A 25,476-nucleotide genomic window follows, 5' to 3' on the forward strand; every position below is an offset into this window, starting at 1 on the left:
ATCTGAAATCATGGCACTCTAGCCCTAGTGACAAGCATTAAGCATGGAAAAGTAGTAGCAACATCAATCTCAGAACATAGTGGATACTAGGGATCAATCCCCGTCAAAACTAACTCGATTACATGATAGATCTCATCCTACTCATCACCGCCCAGCGATCCTACGAATAGATTACTCACGAACGATGAAGAGCTTCATAGAATTGGAGAGGGAAGAAGGTTGATGATGACGATGGTGACGATCTCCTTGATCCGGAGCCCAAAATGGACTCCAGATCTGCCCTCCAGATGAAGAACAGGATGTGGCGGCACCTCCGTATCGCAAACGCGATGAAATCTTCTCTCTTGATTTTTTTGAGACGAAAGGGAATAAATAGAGCCGAGTTTGGGGGCGGCAGAGCCACGTGGGCCCCACAAGCCCTGACGCCGCGGCCAGGGGGCTTGTGGCCCACTGGCTCACCCCCTCGGGTGGATCTTTGCGCAGGTATTTTTCATATTTTCCAAAAATAATATCCGTAAATTTACAGGACGTTCGGAGAACTTTCATTTCTCCACAAAAACAACACCATGGCAATTCTGCTGAAAAAAGCGTCAGTCCGAGTTAGTTCCATTCAAATCATGCAAGTTAGAGTCCAAAACAAAGGCAAAAGAGTTTGGAAAAGTAGATACGATGGAGACCTATCATGGAGCTGCCCCACCCTCGCCGTGCACCTAGGACCTCTCCTAGCCAGCACCCCGTCGGAGCCGAAGCTTCCTCCGACGTAGAGGAAGGGCCGCTTGCTTCCGGCAGCCGCTGCATCCCCAAGGTCGTGAAATGGATGCGCCTCGGTCCCGTGAGCACGCCGGTGCCCTCAGTTCCTCGAATGGAGGATTATGTCGCCGGTGAGCCTCGCCGGAGTCCCTCTCTCCTTCGGCCAGAGGAGGAAGAAGGAGCCCCGAGTCAAACCTGCACGTGGGCTGCGCGTGTTAGCGTCTCTATCCCAGCCAGTGCCCGTGCTAGTGAACGCCTTCTGTCCAGTACACTTTAACTCTTGCGCTAGCGCATTTTCGACTGAAGCATTTTCTTTTCTTTTTGAATTTTAAAACAGATTTTGACCAAACCTTTGACTGGCTATAACTTTTTATAGAAAACTCCAAATGAGTTGATTCTTTTTCTCACCTCTTTAAAATTCTATCTAGTTTATTTTAGTATTTATTTGAAAATTTTCTAAGCAAATTTGTGTGCTGTTTTTATATTGTATGTTAATTAGCATATCTTTTAAATAGGCTTCGAAGACAGGAGTTAAAACTTGCAAAAGTTTTGTGGTGAAACCCACCTCTCTACACTTGGAAGGCAAGCATCCTGAACCTACTTTTCACTTGGTTATGTGTGTTTGCTTGGTGAAAGTAACATAGGGTTATGATATATTTGTGGTGTTATTTCATGTGGTAAATCATGCATGTAGTTTAATGTATTGAAAGTAAGGATCGCTATGATTTTGGTGCATAGACAGTGGTCACTCTTTCCTACCTTACATGCCTACCGGATGGGATTCAGTGAGAGTCCGTGTCTTGTGGAGACACGACCGAGGGATTGACATCTCGTGGACCAGAGTGGTCAACGAGGCATGTTAGGTGGGTAGTGGCTCTGTCTGCACATAGGTTGTGTTAATCATGCAGGTAATACTTAAACCTCCTAAGTCGACCATAGATCGAGTCTTGTCAGTATGTCTCCTTATTTGCGTGCTACCATAGCTTCCTGGATAATGGATTCGGTATAGTCAATTGCACACCTATTACCAGTCACACACCAGTAGAGGGGCCGGGATGAAGGTATCCACGACCGTGGTATAAATCCAGTCATACGGGCAGGGGCATGGGTGTTTCCGGTCTGGGACCGGATGGGAGGGCACACCCCGTGAACGCGTGGTATAATTTTTTTGATGCCATGCTAGTCGAGGTCGGAGCCTCCTTGTCTTATGGTCTTACCTTGGCAGCATAGTCCGGGTGAAGCCGGGCTTCGCGGAGGTAAAATGGGTGTGTGCTGATTCTGAGTGTTCGCTTCTAAATTGCCGTACGCAGGATTAGTCATGATGACTATTGAAAACCGTGAACTATGGGTAAAGAGTACAACCTTTGGAGAGTCAAAACTATTCGAGTAGCCGTGTCTACGGTCAAGGACGTTGGTTGACTAGTCAAGTGTCGGTCTAAGTGTCGGTCTTCGGAGGTAGTTAGAGGAGTATGAGATTAATCGGGAAAAATGGTCGATGATTCTAAATATTATTTTCTATGGACTAACCCTTTTGATTTTGATTGTTGAATATCCCTGGGACGGTTCTACCTCCTGGATATTCTTAATTATTTCATATAAGCCCTTTATGTGGTGTCGCTGAGACGACCGATTGTGGCCATGTTTATTATTTCATATAAGTCCTTTTTGCGGTGTCGCTGAGACGCCCGACTATGGCATGCTTGTTATTGTTCCATATAAGCCCTTTATGCGGTGTCGCTGAGACGCCCGACTGTGGCATGTGTTTATATTGCATATGTTATTAATACCCTTATTGATTGCTTAATGAATTTCAGTATGATTATAACTTCACTAATAATGCTTGAGTAATGTTTTGAGTTGACGCAGTATTATGGTATCATTATGAGTGTATAATTAACACTGCAAATTATATGTTTTTTTCTTGATGTTTGCGAGTACATTCAATGTATTCACTGGCTTGTCCCTGGATATTGTCTTGGCTAGATTGCAAGCTTGGAGAGGAGATGCTTGACAATAAGCTTGGAGCGTAGGCTTCGAGGACAGCAGTCGTGCGAGATAGGAATTAACCCGGTCAGCTGTTCCTGTGGGAAATGGAGTCCCAGAGGAGTTGAAGATCCCTGTAATGCTTCCCCCATCAACCACTAGAAACCCTTTTGATGTACTCATTAGACCACCTTGGTATTGTACCTCAATTTGTATTTTGCTTGGACATTTGTATCAAGGAAAGGTGTGCCAGCTAACAGTATTCCTGGGGCTAGTATACTTTAGGGCCATTTGAAAGGGAAACTAAATTCCCCAAAAATCCGGTCCCCACGCGTATTGTGCAGTGAATCAAGGAGCCATGGGTCAAGGAGGCTTTAAAAATGATGGAAGGAGGCAAGGTGATGGGCCATGATTGTATCCCCATTGAGGTGTAGAGAGGCCTCAGGGATATAGCGATAATATGGCTAACCAAGCATTTTAATGTCATACTTCAGGCAAACAAGATGCTAGAAGAATGGAAACGGAGTATATTAGTACCAATCTTCAAGATCAAGGGGGTGTTCAGAGTGTTACTAATTACCGCGTTGTCATGTTCCATAAGACTCAAAAGCTAAGTACCCCAAGGGGATAGTTTAGTGGAGATAAACTTGGTTACACGTCCTGCATCAGCCAAATATGTTGAGTTCAACAGCAAAAAGCGTCTACAATAATTCAATCGCTAATGAAGCAACCACCAGAGTTCCCAAATTATGTAATTAGGTGAAAGAAAGGAAATAGTGCAAAGGGCCCATTTATTGGGTTTTTATAAAAGAACATGGCATGTTTTCCACAAGATAACAAGATTATCGCATGCTAAAAGAGGGACGAAAACCATATGAACAAGAGCATTGCACAAGACACTACACATGCAAAAGTAACCTTCCCACTCTTATAACTGAACTAGGGAAAATTACAAAAGTAAAGAGAAAGTATAGTTATTAAATGAAAGCACGAGAAGTGATTACCTCCCAAAGATTATGTCTAAGCAAGGGCTAGACACTTTTAGAGTTGAGGTGCATATGACCTCTCTTTTAATAGGCATGGACCTTGCTTCACGTGATTTCCTCGTTGTGGTTCGGTGACTGCCCTCCAATAGAACCTGCTGAAAAGAAACTAAAAATAAAATAAGGTATTTTTGTGCTTAGTGTTTTCCAAAATCAACCTAAATAAAAGCTCGTAAGAAGATAAGCATGAAAGCTAAGAGCTAAGCATGACGGTAGCTACGAAAAGATGAAGAACACACAAAAAGAATAAGCATGAAAACCTATGTTGTGTTCTAGAGTGGAATGGAGTGCTTATCTCTCGCAAACAAGGTAGGCTAGGTTCCGACTTGTTATGAGCAGCAAGCAAAACTAAAACAAAATAAAAAAACAAATAGCGGGATGCTCCAAGCATAGCACATATCATTTGAAGTGATAAAAATATAGTATGGGGATGGATGACCTGATGATTGTTGATAGAGAAGGGGATGCATAGGGGCATCCCCAAGCTTAGACGCTTGAGTCTCCTTTGAATATTTCTTGGGATTCATGGGGGCATCCCCAATCTTGAGCGTTTGACACTCCTTTATCTTCTTTCATCTTCTCTCCCATCACAATACTTGAAAACTCCCTTCATACAAAACTCATCATAAGCTGATTAGAGTAGTTAGTTCCCTTAATAAAATAATTCAATACCTACTGGAAATAAAGATTCTCATGAAACGATACTGCTTCTAATGAATGCCAAAAAAAATTTGCAAATAAAAAGCAAGCTTAGGATTCGCAAAACAATGAAACCACAAAATATGGCAGAATCTGTGAAAAACTGAACAACAAGTAGTAAATAATTTATTCAGGGCACTTCTGCAACTCAAATCAACAAACTCAGAACAGATGCCAGAAAAACAATTATATAGAGTATGCTGCCAAGACATTTCAGATCAAAAAGATGATCTGGTGATTTTTGGCGATTTTTTCCGTCAAGCAGACATAATTTGTTTCTCGACAACATGTCACAATTTTTGAACTTTCCTGCAATCGGAGCCTATAACTTGGCACAAAGCTTAAAAATAAAGATACAATGATGTTGCTGCAGTAGTAACACACATAAAGACCACTAAAACTCAAATTAAAAACATATTGGGTTGCCTCCCAACAAGCGCTTTCTTTTATGCCTTTGAGCTAGGCATAATGCAAGAAGATCAAGTGTTATCAAGTCCAAAAGAATAGCTTGCCCGTGTAATGGACTCGTAAGGTAACATAATCTTCTTTCTAGGGAAGTGTTCCATTCCCTTCTAAGAGGAAACTGAAATTTAATAACTCCCTCTTTCATGCCAATGATAGCACCAACGGTGCGGAGAAAAGGACGTCCCAAATAATTGGACATGAAGGATCACATTCAATGTCCACAATAAGAAAATCAACGGGCACATAATTATCATTGACAATAATAATAACATCATTAGTTCTCCCTAAACGTTTCTTTATATAAGAATCAACAAGATGAACACAAAAAGAAAATGGATCATAAGGTTTCCAATCAAGCATATCATACATTCTTTTGGGCATAACGGAGGCACTAGCTCCAACATCACACAAAGCAAAGCATGAGATATTATTCAATATAATTTTGACCATAGGATCCCAACCATCTTCTAGCTTCCTAGGAATAGAAGTCTCTAGCTTGAGCTTCTGCTCCCTAGCTTTGATAAGAGCATTGATAATATGCTCGGTGAAGGCAATATTGAGTGTACTAGTGTGGGGGTCTTTAGCCATTCTTTGCAAAAAGGTGATGACTTCGGAGAGACTACAATTGTCAAAATCAATAATATTTTTATTAAGTAAAATTGTAGTGTCATCCTCTACGTTTGATTTGTTCTCCATTATAAGAGTTTGGACGTCTTCCCAAGTTTGGGGACGTTTAGGATCAACTTCAAACCAAAGATCTTGTGGCTTTACGACCCAACCATGCCAAGGGCATAATTCTCCATAATGACTAGTATAGTCACATGGTTTACTTGTAAAACGACCCTTAGTGGTAACTGGAGCAATAGAGGAGAAAGTGTACTCATTGTTTTTGTGACTAGTGGAGTCACCCAACTTGGTGTTCTCATTGGAACCCATAGCAACGGCAACGAGCAAGAGCAAAGCAACTATTTTTTTTGGTATTTGGCTATAAGACTCTAAAGCAAACACTAGAAAGCAAACTAACTAGACTAAAAAGAAAAGGTAAAAGATAGTGTGCAACTCCCCTATCTTGAAGAGTGGAGTCCCCGGCAACGGCACCAGAAATTCGCTTGATGACGAGTTGATGTATATACTTCTCGCCCCTCATTGGTTACCCCAAGTGGAAGGTGGAGATGTAGTCAGCAGCATATTTCCCTTACACGGAGACTGTAAGTTTTATCGATCCAGGAGGACTCCTAGGCTCAACAAGTTGGTGTCTTCCACCTTGGCGCTAGCAGAAGACGTCGACTAGCACACACAACAAATAACTTTGCTCCCAACGAGTACAGAGAGGTAGTCAATCTCACCGGCATTGTAGTTCGCAAAGGATCAAAACACAAGCGGGGAGGTAATAGTGATTGCAATGGAAAAGTAAAGAAAGCGGTAAATGATGGAGGTGTAAGCAATGGTGGTGACATGGACCGGAGTCCATGACGTTCACTAGTGACGCCTTGATGTCAGTTGTGCTTCCCTTGCAACGGTGCCAGAAATTGCCGTGTCGGGGGCACCAGGAATCCTTCAACTGCGGCTACGCCTTAAGGGACTTCCTAGGTAAGTATGCAAACGATATCCCCCGTGGCCTTGGAGCCTTGCATTGGTGTTCCCTTGAAGCGGAAAAGGTGATGTAGCACAGCGGTGGTAAGTATTTCCCTCAGTTTGAGAACCAAGGTATCAATCCAGTGGAGGAGTATCTCAAGATCCTGCACAAACACAAAAACTTGCTCCCAACACTATGAAGGGGTTGTCAATCCCTTATAGATTGTTTGCCAAGTGAGAACTGAAAGCAACAAAGTAACAAAGCAAAGTAAAAGCGGAGATGTAAACGATGGATGTGAATAGACCCGTGGGCCGTAGTGTTTACTAGTGGCTTCTCTCATGAAAGCAAGTAGACGGTGGGTGAACAAATTACTGTCGAGCAATTGATAGAACCGCGCAAAGTCGTCACGATATCTATGCAATGATTATTTCTATAGGCATCACGTCCAAAATAAGTGGACCGATACTTTCTGCATCTACTACTATTACTCCACACGTCGACCGCTATCCAGCATGCATCTAGTGTATTAAGTCCATAAGAACAGAGTAACGCCTTAAGCAAGATGACATGATGTAGAGGGATAATCTCAAACCAATGATAAAAACCCCATCTTTTTACCCTTAATGGCAACTACTTGATGTGTGCCTTGCTGCCCCTACTGTCACGTGGAAAGGTCACCACATGGCAGAACCGAAAACCAAGCACTTCTCCCATTGCAAGAATCATAGATCTAGTTGGCCAAACAAAACCCAAGACTCGGAGAGACTTACAAGGATATCAAATCATGCATATAAGAAATCAGCAAAGACTCAAATATATATCATAGATAATCTGATCACAAATCCACAATTCATCGGATCTCGACAAACACACCGCCAAAGAAGATTACATCGGATAGATCTCCATGAAGATCATGGAGAACTTTGTATTGAAGATCCAAGAGAGAGAAGAAGCCATCTAGCTACTAACTACGGACCCGTAGGTCTGAGGTGAACTACTCACGAGTCATTGGAGGGGTGATGATGATGATGAAGAAGCCCTCCAACTCCAAAGTCCCCTTTGACAGGGCGTCGGGAAGGGTCTCCAGATGAGATCTCGAGAAAACGGAAGCTTGCGGCGTGGGAAAAGTATTTTCGAGGCTCCCCTCATTTTTTGCGGAATATTTGGGAATTTATAGGCCAAAGATCTAGGTCAGGGGTGGCTAGGGAGGCCACAAGCCTGCCCACCGCCGCCTCCCCCTCGTGGCGGAGTGCGGGCTTGTGGGCTCCCTGGAGCCCATCTGGCTTGGCCCAAAGGCCCCCTGATCTTCTTCCGTCCGGGAAAAAATCATTTCGGGGTTTTTCTTCCGTTTGGAATCCGTTCCAAAATCAGATCTGGAAAGAGTCAAAAACACGGAAAAAACAGGAACTGGCACTTGGCACTGAATTAATAAGTTAGTCCCAAAAAAGATATAAAAGGTACATAAAACAATCAAAGAAGACAAGATAACAGCGTGAAACCATCAAAAATTATAGATACGTTTGAGACGTATCACGCCTCTCTCCCAAAAGACGATAAACCACTATGCTGGGGTAAACAAATCACAGTTGGGCAATTGACACAATTATGATCGCACCGCAATCCTAATTATGCTCCTTTATAGTTAGAGGTTCAATAGTAATGGGTAATACGCCGAGACAAGTAGACCATTTATTCATCAGCATGTACTTACTAATCATCCATCTTGAGATATCTATCCAGAACATCTCTCCGGTATTAAGTTGCGAGCGCCACCCAAAGTGTAAACTCAAAGCAACGGACAACTGCATTAACGAAGTATGTGTAAGGTAAACAATCCTTGCAACCTTGGTCACAAGCACCGTTGTTTTCTCCCTGGTGGCAACAAGCACATTCCCTAGTTTCATGTTTCTATCACTCAAGCTAGACATCGAGGGGCCCGAACCCACAATCATGCATAACGCTCCCTATTGGAGTTACGATCTACTACTTGGCCAAAGCAATAAAAAGGAATGGAGAACATGCAAGAATCACTAAGGAACATAATACAAAAGGGTAATCAAATATATAACTCATAAGAATCTGAACATAATCTCATAATCCATCGGATCCCAACAAACCGAGCATAGCAATAGCAACAGAATAACATATATGCCTTGATCATGTAGGGCAGCTCACAAGGACTAACATTGAAGCACAAGATTGGAGAGACGACATCACATAGCTACTGGTCATGGACTCATGGTCCAAGGGAAACTACTCATGGCACTTCCAGGAGGAGTCCATGGTGGTGGAGAAGCTCCCGAAGGTCAATCGTCCCTCCAATAGGGTGCGGGGAAGAGGTGTCCTGACGCTCCCGATCTCGGAAGCGCTGCGGCGGTGGAACAGTGGAGAAATTCGTGATTCCAGATAGTCTACGAGGGTTTCCTCACAGAACACAAAATATAGGCCAAAGGAGGGCACCGGAGGAGGTGGGTCATACGTCTCCAACGTATCTATAATTTTTGATGGTTCCATCCTATTATCATGTCAACTTTAGATGTTTTATATGCATGATTATGCTATTTTTGGGACTAACTTATTAACTCAGTGTCAAGTGCCAGTTTTTGTTTTTTCCGTGTTTTTGACCTTTTCCGGAGAAGAATATTAAACACAGTCCAAACGGAATAAAACCTACGGGATGATTTTTTCCATAACAGAAGATACGTAGGGGACTTGAGAACCAAGGCAGGAGACCTCGGGGGAGGTCACAAGCCCCCTAGCCGCGGCCTAGGGGGGCCGCGCCTCACAAGCTTCTAGGCCCCACATGGCTCCTTTGCCCTACCTCTTTCGCCTATAAATTCTCTAAAATCCCGAAACCAAAGAAGGGAGCCACGAAAATACTTTTTCGTCGCCGCAAGCTTCTGTCTCCGCAAGATCCCATCTGGGGACCGTTCTGGTGCCCTGCCGGAGGGCTACAAACCTCAAGGAGGTAAAAAGGAAACCCATTTAAGGAGATCATCCCTGAAACTAGCCTTAATCCTATGAGCTAACATGGAAATGTCATTGATGAAACCAGATCTCCATTTTCTGAACTTTGGCTGCTCCTGGTTAAAGACCTTGGCATTTCTGACAGTCCAGATGTTCCAACATGCTTCACTTAGATCTTTTTAGAGCACGGCGGTGTCATATTTTGTAGAAATAAAAGTCTCGATCTTCACTTATATCTTTTTGAGAGTGCTCTCTCTAAGTAACTTGGTAATTGGCGTGTGCTATGAAATTAGTCCTAAATATGATAGGCATCCAAAGAGGATATAATAAAAACTTCCATATTCAAGTGCATTGATTAGTAAGAGAAGTTTGATTCCTCACAATCAGTTTTGAGATATGGATATGGTAATATTAGAGTTATGTTAGTAGGGTGTTGTGACTCTAGAAATACTTGTGTTGAAGTTAGTGATTCCCGTAGCATGCACGTAGGGTGAACCGCTATGTTAGGAAGTCGGAGCATAATTGATTTATTGATTGTCATCCCTTGTGTGGCGGTCGGGATCGTGCAATGGTTAACACCTACCAATCCTTCCCCTAGGAGTATGCGTTAAGCACTTTGTTTCGATTACTAATAAAACTTTCGCAATAAGTATATGAGTTCTTCATGACTAATGTGAGTCCATGGATTATACGCACTCTCACCCTTCCACCATTGCTAGCCTCTCTAGTTCCGTGCAACTTTCGACGGTGCACAAACCCACCATACACGTTCCTCAAAACATCCAGCATACCGACCTATTATGGCATTTTCATAGCCATTCCGAGATATATTGCCATGCAAATTCCACCGTTCCGACTCATGACATGTGTCGTCACTTTGAAATTGCCATTGCATGATCGTAAGATAGCTAGCGAGATGTTTCAACGTCATACGCTAAGCTAGATCATTGCACATCCCGGTACACTGCCGGAGGCATTTCCTATAGAGTCCACTAGTGGGGACAGGGCCTATAGTCCCGGCCCGTAAGGGGCTTTAGTCCCGGTTCCCCAACCGAGACTAAAGAGGCGGGACTAAAGGCCTAACCTTTAGTCCCGGCCCTGTTCCAAGCCGGGACCAAAGGTGCTCCACATGGCCGCCTCGGAGGAGTACCTTTAGTCCCGGTTCTACTTACGAACCGGGACTAAAGGATCCGTCTGTTTTTTTTTTGTTTGACCCGAAAAGGTAGATTTTTTTTTTAGTTTTTTTCAAATTTTATTTTTGAATATTTTTTATGTTTTATTCCAATTTTCTAATCTTTGAATTATTTGACAATTTAATCTCTAATCACCCATCCTCACTGCTCTACCGTGGATCACTCATTTCAAATCGTCTAACTTCCCGACCGATCACCCATCCTTTCACTGCTTCAGCCCGAGCACACTTAACTTTCTGGTTCTATCGCCCCTAGTTGCCAAGTGTGCACTTGTTGTTTTCCTAACAATAGTAAGCTATCAATCCTAAACAACTTGGGTCTTGATGTCATGTCACATGATTTAATTTTTTGAATTACTAACAATTATTAAAATAAACTTAATAAGTAACAATAATAGTGAATTTCAATGAAAACAACCTAATATTTTAAATAAAATTATTTTTCTTTTTTTTTTTGGAAAAAACTTCTTTTTGAAATAACTTTTTTCCATTTGGAATTTTGGGCATGTGAGAAAACTTCACCGGGCAAGCCCGGGTGAAATCGAGTACCAAAAATTTTATAGTTATTTTTATATATTAATTTTTTTTGGACGTAGTATGCAAAAGTTATGGCCGTTTATTTTTTTTTCCTTTTTTTGCAAAAACGGTCAAAATTCATATCTCAAAATTTCTATACCGACTAGACACTAAAACCTAACAACATCTGAAAGGATTTTATTTTGTGAAGATTTATCATTTTAGTTTATTTATTGAAGATTTTATCATTTTTTTTTATTTTCTACAAAACTCAAAGTATCAAGGTTTTAGACGAAAACCCATCTGCTACAAAGGCATATTTTTAAAATTAATTGTACTGCAGATTTTTTTTGTGCATTAAATATGCACCATACATGTTAAAATCTACAAAAAGAACTAACTAATAATAATAAAAAACAACAATTAAATGACTAAAACAACTATAAAAGCAAAACAATATTTCTTTAATTAAAATCCTAATTTAAATTATTCTAAAAATAACCAAATAAATCTTACTGTGACAACAATCTAACACATGAGTGGGAGCAAAAAGAATTAAATTAAAAACTATTTGTAAACTCAAGTTATTGAAAAACTGGGTTTGAAGCAAATTTAAACAAATTCAAATTTAAACCATTCAAATTTTAAATCTAATGGCACAAACAGAAACTAGACAAAATTTTGAATCTAATGCAAAAAGAATCAATCAAAAACATCAAATATCCTAAAAGATATAAGCAATTTAAAACAGAAACTACAAACAAGAATATAAAATAGAAAAAAAAATCTGAACACCTTTAGTCCCGGTTCGTGTCACGAACCGGGACTAAAGGTCTACCCTTTAGTCCCGGTTCAAGACACGAACCGGGACTAAACCCTCCAAACCCTTTAGTCTCGGTTCGAGACACGAACCGGGACTAAAGGTCCAAGACACGAACCGGGACTAAATCCTCCAAACCCTTTAGTCCCGGTTCGAGACACGAACCGAGACTAAAGGTCCCATTTGAACCGGGACTAATGCCCGATCGGCGCCTTTGCCGCTCGAACCGGGACTAATACTAACATTAGTCCCGGTTCATAAAGGAACCGAGACTAATGTGTTTTTCGAGCTGGGATGAAAGCCCTTATTTCTACTAGTGGTCATCATTGTTCTAAATATTGAGTTGTAAGAAAATAAAAGTGTGATGATCATCATTATTAGAGCATTGTCCCATGTGACGAAATAAAAAAAAGAGGCCAAAAATGCCCACCAATTTTTTTTTGAAAAAAAGAGTCCAAAGAGCCCAAACAAAAAAATGAGAGAAAAGGAGAGAAGGGACAATGCTACTATCCTTTTCCACACTTGTGCTTCAAAATAGCACCATGTTCTTCATGATAGAGAGTCTCTTGTTTTGCCACTTCCACATACTAGTGGGAATTTTCATTATATAACTTGGCTTGTATATTCCAATGATGGGCTTCCTCAAAATTGCCCTAGGTCTTCGTGAGCAAGCAAGTTGGGTGCACACCCACTAGTTTTCTTTTTGAGCTTTCACACACTTATAGCTCTAGTGCATCCGTTGCATGCCAATCCCTACTCATTCACATTAATATCTATTGATGGGCATCTCCATAGCCCATTGATACACCGAGTCGATGTGACCATCTCCTCCTTTTTGCCTCACAACCTCCACCACACTCTATTCCACCTTTAGTGCTATATCCATGGCTCACGCTCATGTATTGCATGAGAGTTTTAAAAAGTTTGAGAAAGTAAGAGTGCAAAAACAATTACTTGGCCAATACCGGGGTTGTGCATGATTTAAATACGTTGTGTGGGGATGATGGAGCATAGCCAGACTATGTGATTTTGTAGGGATAACTTTCTTTGGCCTTGTTATTTCAAAAGTTCATGATTTCTTTGCTAGTATGCTTGAAGTATTATTGTTTTCATGTCAATAGTAAACTATTGTTTTGAATCTTACGGATCTGAACATTCATGACACAAGAAAGAAGTTACAAAGACCAAATATGTTAGGTAGCATTCCACATCAAAAATTCGGTCTTTATCACTTCCCTACTCGAGGACGAGCAGGAGTTAAGCTTGGGGATGCCTGATACGTCTCCAACGTATCTATAATTTTTGATGGTTCCATGCTATTATCATGTCAACTTTGGATGTTTTATATGCATGATTATGCTATATTTGGGACTAACTTATTAACTAAGTTCCAAGTGCTAGTTTCTGTTTTTTCCGTGTTTTTCACCTTTTCCAGAGAAGAATATTAAACGGAGTCCAAACGGAATAAAACCCGCAGGATGATTTTTCCATAACAGAAGATACGCACGGGACTTGAGAACCAAGGCAGTAGACCTCGGGGGAGGTCACAAGCCCCCTAGCCGCGGCCTGGCAGGCATGTGGGCCCCACGTGGCTCCTTTGCCCTACCTCTTTCGCCTATAAATTCCCTAAAATCCCAAAACCAAAGAAGGGAGCCACGAAAATACTTTTCCGCCGCCGCAAGCTTCTGTCTCCGCAAGATCCCATCTGGGGACCATTCTGGTGCCCTGTCGGAGGGGGATTCGGACACGAAGGGCTTCTTCATCAACACCATTGCCTCTCCGATGATGCGTGAGTAGTTCACCACAGACCTTCGTGTCCATAGCTAGTAGCTAGATGGCTTCTTCTCTCTCTTGGATCTTCAATACAAAGTTCTCCATGATCTTCATGGAGATCTATCTGATGTAACTTTGTTTTTCGGTGTGTTTGTCGAGATCCGATGAACTGTGGATTTATGATCAGATTATCTATAAATATTATTTGAGTCTCGTCTCATCTCTTATATGCATGATTTCGTATCCTTGTAACTCTCTTCGAGTTATGGGTTTCGTTTGGCCAACTTGATCTATAATTCTTGCAATGGGAGAAGTGCTTGGTTTTGGGTTCATACCATGCGGTGTCCTCACGTAGTGAAAGAAGGGTTAGCGAGGCACGCATCAAGTTGTTGCCATCAAGGGTAAAAAGATGGGGTTTGTATCATATTGCATGAATTTATCTCTCTACATCATGTCATCTTGCTTAAGGCGTTACTCTGTTTGTTATGAACTCAATACACTAGATGCATGCTAGATAGCGGTCGATGTGTGGAGTAATAGTAGTAGATGCAAAAAGTATCGGTCTACTTGTCTCGGACGTGATGCCTATATGTATGATCATTGCCTTAGATATCATCATGACTTTGCGTGATTCTATCAATTGCTCGACAGTAATTCGTTCACCCACCGTAATACTTGCTATCATGAGAGAAGCCTCTAGTGAACACTATGGCCCCCGGGTCTACTTCACATCCTATATTCAGATCTATAAAATTACTTTGTTGCACTTTTCACCTTCAGATCTTACTTTGCAAATAATCGTGAAGGGATTGACAACCCCTTTTTCGCGTTGGGTACAAGTTTATTTGTTTTTGTGCAGGTACATTGGTGCCTCATCTTGATACCCCTGGATTGATACCTTGGTTCTCAAACTGAGGGAAATACTTATCGCGACATTGCTGCATCACCCTTTCGTCTTCAAGGGGAAAAACAACGCAAGCTCAAGAGGTAGCAAAAGTGGGGCCCACCCAGGCGATCTCCTGGCGCGGCCTGGGGCCTGGCCGCGCTAGCAGGACGCCTGGGAGGCCCCTGGCCCCCTCTGGCCCTCCTTCGGTGATCCCAAAGCTTTCGTTTTGCTGACTTTTTTATATATTTTTCTGGATTTTTCAGGCTACGGAAAATTGTGTAAAAGGCCCTGCAAAAAAGACATCAGCAAACAGAAACTGGCACTGGGTGCACTGAGTTAGTAGGTTAGTCCAACTATGTGTAAAATGGTATAAAAGTCTAGCAAAACATATAACAATGTCACCCAAAAGATCATGGAACAACGAGAAACTATAGATATGTTTGGGACGTATCAGTTGGATGTAATTTCAAGGTTGATGTGATCAACATCGCACGCTCACTCTACCTTCGGCATTAGTGTTAAACCTAAATATTGATTGGTGTTTGCGTTGAGGGTGAACATGATTGGATCATGTTTATTGCAATCGGATTATTCATTTGAAGAGAATAATGGTTACTCTGTTTACTTGAATAATACCTTCAATGGGCATGCACCTAATATGAATGGTTTATTGAATCTCGATCGTAGTGATACACATGTTCATAATATTGATGCCAAAAGATACAAAGTAGTAATGATAGTGCCACTTACTTGTGGCACTGCCGCTTGATTCATATTGGTATAGAAACGCATGAAGAAGCTCCATGTTGATGGATCTTTGACTCACTCATTTTTGAATCGTTCGAGACATGGGAACCATGCCTATTGGTATAAACGCATGGAGAAACTCCATCAGATGAATTGTTTAGACTCACTTGATTTTGAATCACTTGATACATGCAAATCATGCCACCCGGGTGCTACTGCAACAAAAGACCTTCCAACGTCGCCAGAAATTGGAGTGTTGCTTGATACTCCTTAGCAACGGCACCAGGAATCCTTCTACTACGGCTACGCCTTAAGGGACTTCCTAGGCAAATATGCAAAGGATTTCCCCCCCGTGGTCTTGGAGCCCTGCATTGGTGTTCCCTTGAAGCGGAAAGGGTGACGTAGCACCACGGTGGTAAGTATTTCCCTCAGTTTGAGAACCAAGGTATCGATCCAGTGAAGGAGTCACTACTGGAAATCAGTTTTTTGCCGTCTGCCAAATCTTTGCCGTCTCCTACCTGCTAGCAAAGAGTGTCTTTGCCTTCAGCTCTTAGAAAGCAGAAGGCAAAGAACTGGCTGATGGCAAAGAAGGTCTTTGCCAGTAGTCAATTCTTTGCCGTCTGCCGCAGACGGCAAAGAAGGGGACAGCAGACGGCAAAGAAGCTCATCTGGCCGGGGGAACCTTAGGTCAACCTACGCCCTTATTTGCCGTCTGCTGGCGGACGGCAAAGATGCCAGAGGCAGACGGCAAAGAGTATAGACCCCTTTGCCGTCCGCCAGCAGACGGCAAAGGTCTTGAATCTACTCAAACGGCCGTCCCGCCCCCACCCCGGCCCTCTCTCTCTCCTCCCCCGACGCCCAACGCCGCCACCACCGTCGCCCGGCCACCCCCGGCGCCCCCGGTGCCCCACAACCCTCCGACACCCCTGGTGCCACCCCCGGAGCCCCACCGCCGGCGCCGCTGGTGCCCCTGGTGCCGCCCCCGCAGCCCCACCGCCGGCGCCCCTGCTGCCCCCGCAGCCCCACCACCGGCGCCGCCGGCCCAGGCACTGCCCCGCAGGCCCCGGCGCCGCCCCCGCAGCCCCAACACTGCCGGTAAGCCCCCACACCCCCACGCCCTTGTTATTTAGTTTTTTGGAGGAAGAACAAGAATAAGAGGAGAGGAGGAGAAGAGGAGAAGAAGAAGAGGAGTAGGAGGAGGAGGAGTAGGAGGAGGATGAGGAGGAGAAGAAAAAGAAGAAGAAGAAGAGGAGAAGAAAAAATTAAGAAGGAGAAGAAGAAGAAGAAGAAGAGAAGAAAAAAAATAAGAAGGAGAAGAAGTAAAGAAGAAGAGAAGAAGAAGAGAAGAAGAGAATAAAAAAAATAAGAAGGAGAAGAAGAGAAAAAAGAAGAAGAAGTTGATTTTTTATTGTTTGGTATTTAGTTTTTTGGAATTAATTAGTAGTTTTAGTGGTAGATTCAGTTAGTTAATTAGTAGATTTAGTGGTAGATTCTGTTAGTTTATTCGCCCATCATTATTGCTTAGGTTCAAGACTACTTCAAAGAAGATCACATGTTCTTTTGTTGAAATCAAGTCTCTCAAAATAATGTATCGTCTATATTTATTGGTACCGGAGCAAAACAGGACAACTTAAATAATATTGCCATCCTCAAATGTAGAAAATATCGAAAAGTTTTATATAACCTGAAAAGTAGTATAGGTAACCTGGAAAGTCCGCTGGACCAAAAGGGCAACTTCTGGACCTGCGAACTTTGCGTGGTAGGTGCATGTCCATGCACGAGGGTAATTAACCCAACAACGACATAATTAGCCCATTTAGCTCCAAAATACCATAATAAGCTCAAAATGGCATAAGAACCTTGGTTAGCTCATTAGTATTATATACTTAGCTTGTTTTCCTCTAAAATGGGATAATTAGCCCATTTAGCTTAAAAAAGACATAATTAGGTAATTTAGCTCCATCAAGAGGAGACACTACTAGAATCTGCTGGTTTGCCGACAGCCAGAGCTGACGGCAAAGGACAGTTTAACTCATGGCAAAGGCTTTGCCGTCAGTGAGCTGTCGGCAAAGGTGTCGGCCAAGATTTTATCGACAATCACCTTCTTTGCCGACAGCCGGAGCTCCACCGACGGCAAAGACTTTGCCATCAGCCTTGTGGCACGGGCTGACGGCAAAGAGAAGTGGCGGCAACGGCGCAGGCCGAGCTCCGTTAGAAGGTTAACGGTAGGCTTTGCCCACAGCCGTAGCAAAGCTGAAGGTAAAGCCTCCCCTCTTTGCCCACAGCCGCAGCAGAGCTGACGGCAAAGCCCAAACACCTGGGTCCCCTTGGCCGCCTCTTTGCCGACAGCTAGAGCCGAGCTGACAGCAAAGCCTACCCCTGAGTCCCCTTGGCCGCCCTCTTTGCCGACAGCTTTGTCCCAGCTGACGGCAAAGCCTACCCCTGAGTCCCCTTGGCCGCCTCTTTGCCGACAAAGACCCTCTTTGCTTTTTTTCCATATTTGTTTTCTGTTAATTCCCTGCATTTGCAAAACATAGATACAAACAGCAACATATATATATTGAATCTGCCCCTAAACAGCACCACAAGTGCATCACAAAGTATGGACAGCACAACACAAGTGCAAACAACACGAATATATGTCATTAAAGTGCAAACAAGATCACAAAGTATTACAAAGCATCACAAGTGCATCCACAAATACAATTGCATTACAAAGTTCATCTAGGACTACACAAGTGCATTAAAAAGTCTCGAGCATCCATCCATATGCCATGCTGCTTTATCAAAATCTGCATAATGAGAAAGAATTTAGAAGAAGAATACAATAAGAAAGAAGTTACCTAAATTAAGCTAAGCAATTAGAAGAAGAAGGGGAAGAAGAAGAAGAAGAACAAGAAGAAGAAGTGGAAGAAGTGGAAGAAGAAGAAGAAGAAGATAGAGAAAAAGAAAGAATAGAAGTTATCTTTTTCTCCTCTTTCTTCTTCTCTTATTTCTTCATCTCTTGTTTGTTCTTCTCTTGTGGTTTCTTTTAAAACTTTCTATACTAATTATGTCATTTTTGAGCTCTAATATCAACTAGAATTTACTAAGCTAACTAAACCATGGCTAATATCAACTAGAATTTACTAAGCTAACTAAACCATGGCTAATATCAACTAGAATTTACTAAGCTAATTAAAGCCTGGCATAATCTAAGTTGATCTAAACAATAAGAAGAATAAGAAGGAGAGGAATAACTTACCAAATGCCAGGAAACGAAGGAGAAGCTGCATCTCCGTTGGTCGCTGGATTGCTAGGGCTCTCACCAGGAGAAGCAAAGGGATCGTGGGATTCAACTCTTGAATGATGCTGCAACAAGGCAAGAGTTAAAATATGTGGTTAGCACGGCAACAGACAATGGTATAGGACCATGCAAGGTCGGTCATTGAAAGGGAACTCACCGTTCCCACCGGAGAAGGCATCGGCGGAGGGGGCGGCAAACCTTGCTTCTCACACATAGCCTGCAAATTAGTTTTCGAGGAGTCAAAGAAATAGCCTTGTTGCGTCTCACACATGGCCTTGCTTCTCACACAACTGACTTACCGCAATGAAGTCGTGCATGGCCTTCGCATGGGCATTATTGCGTGCCCTCTCCTCGTCAAGCAACCTCTGCGTATTCCGGTCCCTCTCCTCCAACAAGAGCCTGGTGGCCTCCCTCTCCTTCATAAATGCGGCCTGCAACCACTCCTCAAAAGGAATTTTCATCATCCATCCAGGGACAAAAGAACGAAAGAACTAATGAAGAAAACTAACCTCGATGGCAAGATCAACTGGCCTCGCGCGTTCCCGTATTGCAGGAGCCGAGCTCGTTTGCCTCGACTTGATCTGAGATAGAGTCTCAGTGATAGGGACGAAGCCATCACACATGGCCAGCGTGCCATGACTCTTACCGCTACCAGAGATCATTAACGCCTCTGGATCGATAGGATTCTGGCTCGGGTCAAAGTCAGGCCCGCGCAGCTGTTTGACCACCTTAGAATAAGATGTCATCTTGCTGTAGGCGGACAGGCTTGTGTACGCCGACGGCCCGTCCCCCTCAGAATATGCCTTCGCCGTCTTGTACGAGCCCTTATGGGCCATGCTAAACGCGGCGTATCCCTCAGGCTCGGGCTGGTTATTGTGTTTGGCCTACACGAAAAGACAGAATTAGTACAACAAAAATCATGAACGAACGAATTATAGATGAAACAAAACAAGGCACACATACCCATTTTTTGGCGTATTGCTTGATGTTGGCATTGCCTTGGTGGTGTGGCACACCAACCAGTTGGGCACGACGGTCCTTGGCCATAGTGTGGGTGCTCAAACAAGCCTCTGTGCACCACCTGTCCGCTATCATCTCCCAACAATCCATCTTATCGGCCAACCATCTGGGGGGCACCTATGAATGTAAGTTAATGAAGAATGAAACTAAGTATTATAACTAAATAGACCTAACTAGCCCTAAGAATTGATCTTTGGAATGTACATACCTCCATGTACTCGGTCATATCAAGGAAAATCTTTCGACATTCAGTCTTTGTCTTCGGCTCCCCTTGCTTGGCGTACCAATCTCGAACAGCCTGAACACGCATTTCGTGCCTCATGTTATTCAATAAACTCTTGCACTCTTTCACGAGGTTCTTCTTGGCCGCCTCCTCCGTCCCGTCCTCGACCCTAAAGTGACTCTGCAATTATGCCAAATAGATGCACAGATGAATAGTGAAATGATTTGGAAGGAAGTAACAATATATAACATTGTATACTTACCCAAAAATCAGCCAACACCTTGTTGGCCACGCTCACGCAAACAACACCATTGACATGTGTGTTTTCCGGGAGCAGAGCGGCTTGGTAGTGCTCCCAGTTGAGTCCTGGCTCGGGAACCATACCCTCATCGGGCAACTGCACTATCCCGGGGAAGTGCTCCCTAAGTAAAGCACCAAGGAGGCAGTTTGGATTCCGGGTATTCTGCGGGTAATCCCACCCCCTACATAATGATAAGGCAAAGACATTAGCTACTTGGTGAAATAAAATGATATAAGGTACACAATATATATCAACTTACTTCTCGCCTTCTGGCTTAATTAATGGCCTGTGCTGCAAGTCCAATCGGTCTGGAACTCGTGTCATACCACGTTGGTAGACCGACTTGCTGGCAGCCCCCTCAGCCTCCGCCTCAGCCAACGCCTCAGCACCCTCCGCCTCAGCACCCTCCCCCTCAGTACCCTCTGCCTCAGCCTCCGCCTCAGCACCCTGACCCTCCGCCTCAGCCTCCGCCTCAGCCCCCTGCATCGGTGTCTCCTCCTGGACGGTAAGATCCCGCACCGGCGACACCCTCGTCTGCAAGGATGAAGTGGCCGAGGGTGGTGGCGACTGGCTCCTATCATGCAGCCTCCCTCTCCCACAACCACGTCCTCTGCCTCTCTTCTTTCCTATGCCTCTCCCACGGGGCTCCTCGGCAAAGCTCTGCAACAAAGTTCTCCGTAGCTGCCCAGGTGCTATCCTCAACTTATCCCCGCCTGCCATGTCTCACCACCTGTAACGATAAATAGTTAAATAATTAGTACAAATTCAAGGACAATAATTAAGTGAACAATAATAAATACATGAATAATTCAACTAATAATTGAATAATTAAACAACAATGTTTGGATGCATACTAAGTACTAATAGTCTGGATCATCTGTCTCTTCTCCATGGTCAGTTGAAGCAAAATCATCATCAGTATCACACGTGTCGTCATGACTGATATCGTCATCGGGTTCAAGGATATCATGTGGAAGGCCTTTTTGTAACCGATCAAGCATTGATACCTCATCGGCATTGGTAACTTCTTCTACTTCCACTTCTTCCTCATCATCACGTGAGTCTTGTTCCTTCGTGTTCAGGGTGGACGTAGAGCAGTTTCAGGTACGACGTCTGACACCACGTGATTCTTGGAAAAATTCTCCATCATATGTTATTGGGTCAATTTGAGGTTCATAATCGTCTTCATTTGGGGGAGGTGGTCTAAGATGTGGCGGCACATCGAACACGACATACCAACCTTCTAGGTTCTTAATACTTTGACGATAGTATGGCAGATAGAAAACTTGGGTGGCCTGTTGAGCCACAATATAGACATCGGCACCGCTTAACTGCCTGTCTTGTCGAATTTCGACAATCCCAAGATATTCATGAGTCCGTCTTGTCTTAGTAGGATCGAACCAATGACATTTGAACACAACAACGTTCGGAGGATTTTCACCATAATAATGAAGTTCGTAGACTTCTTCAAGTCTTCCATAATACTCGACACCTCCCTCGCCTATAGCAGAGACACCGGAATTGTTTGTTTTTCGACCGGGCATTGAAAGCTCTTTGCTAGCAGTACGAAAGCGGTACCCGTTGATGTCATACTTCTGAGCATATTGGATCCGGAGCAAAGCATGGGAAACGACCCAATCTACACATACTCGGGCTGTCCATGGATAACGTTGGACAATTCGAAAGAATCACCGTTATAAATATGCAAATGCATGCATATTTATGACAGGAACCCTTTCGAACGGGAGACGCATATTGGTTATGCAACACCTTTGCATTTTAATACTAAAAATACCTAGCTAGATAGTGTCATCAGCACGAAGGCCGGAACAGAGCAAAATAAAGGGGGTGGAGGAGGAGTTAACAAATGTGCTCACTTTCGAATGCAGGGGAGGTCGTCGAAAACCAATCCCTCGCGGAGAAGCTACTGCACATTTAAATGCACTCAATCAACACAAATACGCACTCGCGGTAATTAAGCTAACTAATACTAACATCTATTATTAATAATTTATTATTCAAGTTTTGTTACTCTTCTCTTCCTCTTACCACGTTAATTAGATTTTACGAGCCGTTAATCTGGTGGGACCTGATTATAACGGTGCAGATCGAATCACAGTAGAAGGAAAAAAACACAGTTCTGTCACGTGATCTTACTCTCCCAATCTCAATCTCACACGTATCTCTAACAAACTCTCATATATAGTTTAAAAAACTCATATATTGTTTACAGAATGCAGATGTGCATTTCTCCTTAGATATTTCCGCTGATTTATAGTTGAAAAGGGATAAATTGATGTATAAAAGCTAACAATATATGCCTCAAATCAGTGGTCAAGATTCTAAATTTAATTTGTGATATGGAGCATTGCATGGCATAGGCTACTGTTCTGTAGGTATATTTTCTACATGCTTGCAGATTCTTACCGCTACAACTGAATTATATATATTTTTTATAAACATTAAATACAGTAGCTGACATGCATGTTGTGGTCAGATTAAATAGTTTGTCAATTTGCAATGGTTTTCTTATTGCCGCAAATGAAATTGACAGTAATCTCTCTGATGTTTGCTTGCATATCTATGCTGAAAGTCTAGAACATCTTTAAAATCATCAAGGAAAGTCTAGACCTCTCGTGCCGGACCTGGCGCGGACGGACCGTCGGGAGGGAGAGGCCCCGCGCTTCCAGATTTATACGTTTGTTCCTAATGGAGAGTTAAGACAGCAAGCAGAGGTATGTGCATATTGATGAGACTATATATCAAATAGTTTTCCATGTACACCCCCTTTCGGTCTGTTTGACAACATGGAGTTTGGATTCGAGCCCTTAGGTGGACAGAGTCCTTAACTCCCCATAATGCCCAAACTAATCCTCATTGCAACCCCTTAAAGGTTTCTAACTGTTTGATTCTTTGTGAATTGCACAGATCGATGCTCACATTGGCGGGGTCAATGACACTGCATTCTCTCACACCAACAAGTCCCTATCAATTATTACATGTGGCGATGACAAACTCATTAAGGTGAGGTTGCTCATTATGTCACTGTTGATGTCTATATAACAAATATGTGTAGGTTTATGACGTGCCATATTTTTTTCTATTTTTTCTGCATACTGCCTATATTCAACACATGCAATGCTTGGTGTTTGGCCTACAAGGCTTTCGGTATTGCCTTCTCTTGCTTTAGTTTCTTGTGGAGGGTGATGCTAACTGGACTGCTTTCATTTTTTTATGTCATGTAGTCTTAACTGGCAACATCAGCTCTGCAAGAATCCTAGACCAAACCCTGACATAAAGACACTCTTCACGGATCATTCCTGTGATGCTCCTACCAATGGAGCAAGAGCTCCCCCCGTGCAAATGGTCCTCTTGTTCGACCAATCCCCAAGACAGCTGGATTCCCTCCGATGGGTGCTCATGCTGTACGTATCACAGCTATAGTTGAACATTTTGACATTTTATATCATCCTATCATTTACTATATTCTCAATCTCGCAGCCGTTTCAACCTGTGGTTTCACCATCTCCAAATGCAATTGCTGGTTGGATGACAAATCCCAATCCCTCTTTACCACATCCTGCTATTGCACAAGGGCCGCCCGGTCTTGTTCAGCCACCAAACACAGGTATCATAAAACAGCAGTTCAGCAAAATGGTGTATGTCACTGTTCCAATGTTGTTTGATTTTTTGTTTGGATGCTCTATTTGTTTACAGTGGCATTTCTAAAGCATCCAAGGACTCCTACAAGTGCGCCTGGCATTGACTATCAGTCTGCAGATTCTGAACATCTGATGAAAACAATGCGTGTAGGCCAGCCAGATGAGGTATTTGGGTGAACGTGGACTTTGCCATAGTTTCTGCTCTTTGCTCATTTCTGTAACAGCAGATTGATGAAGCAGTTTTGACACCTTACAAAACTATTTCAGGTGTCATTCTCTGGTGCAAGCCATCCTCCCAATGTTTGCAGTCAAGAAGACCTCCCCAAACAAGTTGTTCGCACACTCAATCAGGGTTCTAATGTTATGAGCCTGGATTTCCATCCTGTTCAACAAACTATTCTTCTAGGTACATGCTTCAAACACTTAGCTTGGTTCTTGAATTTTTTACTTTGTTAGTGCATATTGTGTATTTTAATATCTCTGCTGTAAAACAGTTGGAACAAATGTTGGTGACATCGGGATATGGGAAGTTGGTTCACGCGAAAGGATAGCACACAAGACATTTGAAGTTTGGGACATTGGCTCCTGTACCTTGCCATTGCATGTCATTATTTGAATGATAAATTCTTGGATCTATTTTATTCCGTTTTGTTAGCCACTTCTAATGTGCTGTAAGCCTGCAATTAGCAGCATTCTGACTTATATTGTGAGTTCTGAACTTCTAATGCATAAAATGTGTTGTTCTTTGTTCAGGCTGCACTAATGAAAGATGCTGCAATATGTGTCAATAGGTGTCTGTGGAGCCCTGATGGAAATATTCTAGGTATGGAAACAGGCAGTTCAGCTGCATTATTAATACGCGCCATTTTTCAATAAAAAGATAGCATTTGGGCATCGTTTTGTGCTCGGGAGTGCATATCATTTGGGCATGCTTCTCTGCTCAGCTGCTAAATGTTGTAAACAAATTTGCAGAACGGGATGAATCTGAAAAGCTGATGACCTGGAGGAGGGGAGGAGGAGGGGACTCCGCAGAGTCGGTCGGGGGGGGGGCGGCGGGGGCAGGGGCGGGCGGCGCCTCGTCGTCCGGCGGCTGGCGGCGGGGGCCGGGGCGGGCGGCGCGGCGAGGGCCCGAGCCGGAGGGGGCGGCGCACGGCGGCGCGGGGCGGGCGCACGGCGGCGTGGGGCCGGCGAGGGGCGGGGCGGCGCAGTGCGGGGGAGAGAGTATGCTCGGGAGGGTGAGAGAGAGAACGGTGAGAGAGAGAAGTTAAGAGAGGTAGGCACGGGGGGATAAGGCACTTTTCTTTGCCCTCAGCCAGCTGTCGGCAAAGACAGCCGTTAGTCTTTGCCCTCAGCTGGCTGTCGGCAAAGACAGCCCCCGTTTTTTTTCTGGTCGAGGCGGCGACTGTGTTAGCCCCTATGCCGTCAGCCTTTCTATGCCGATAGCTTTCTTTGTCCTTTGCCGTCAGCTGGCTACCGGCTTAGATAAAGCGGACGGTAGAGATTTTATTTGCTGTCAGCCCCTCCTATGCCGTCAGCTTTCATTTTGGCTGAGGGCAAAGTCTCTTTG

General features: G+C 43.5%; 1 pseudogene; it reads left to right on the top strand.

Moving 5' to 3' along the window:
- Positions 1 to 682: 682 nt before the first annotated feature.
- Positions 683 to 24,785, top strand: LOC123397294 (annotated as a pseudogene).
- Positions 24,786 to 25,476: the final 691 nt, after the last annotated feature.

Source organism: Hordeum vulgare, chromosome 5H, assembly GCF_904849725.1.
Source record: "Hordeum vulgare subsp. vulgare chromosome 5H, MorexV3_pseudomolecules_assembly, whole genome shotgun sequence".
NCBI lineage: Eukaryota > Viridiplantae > Streptophyta > Magnoliopsida > Poales > Poaceae > Hordeum > Hordeum vulgare.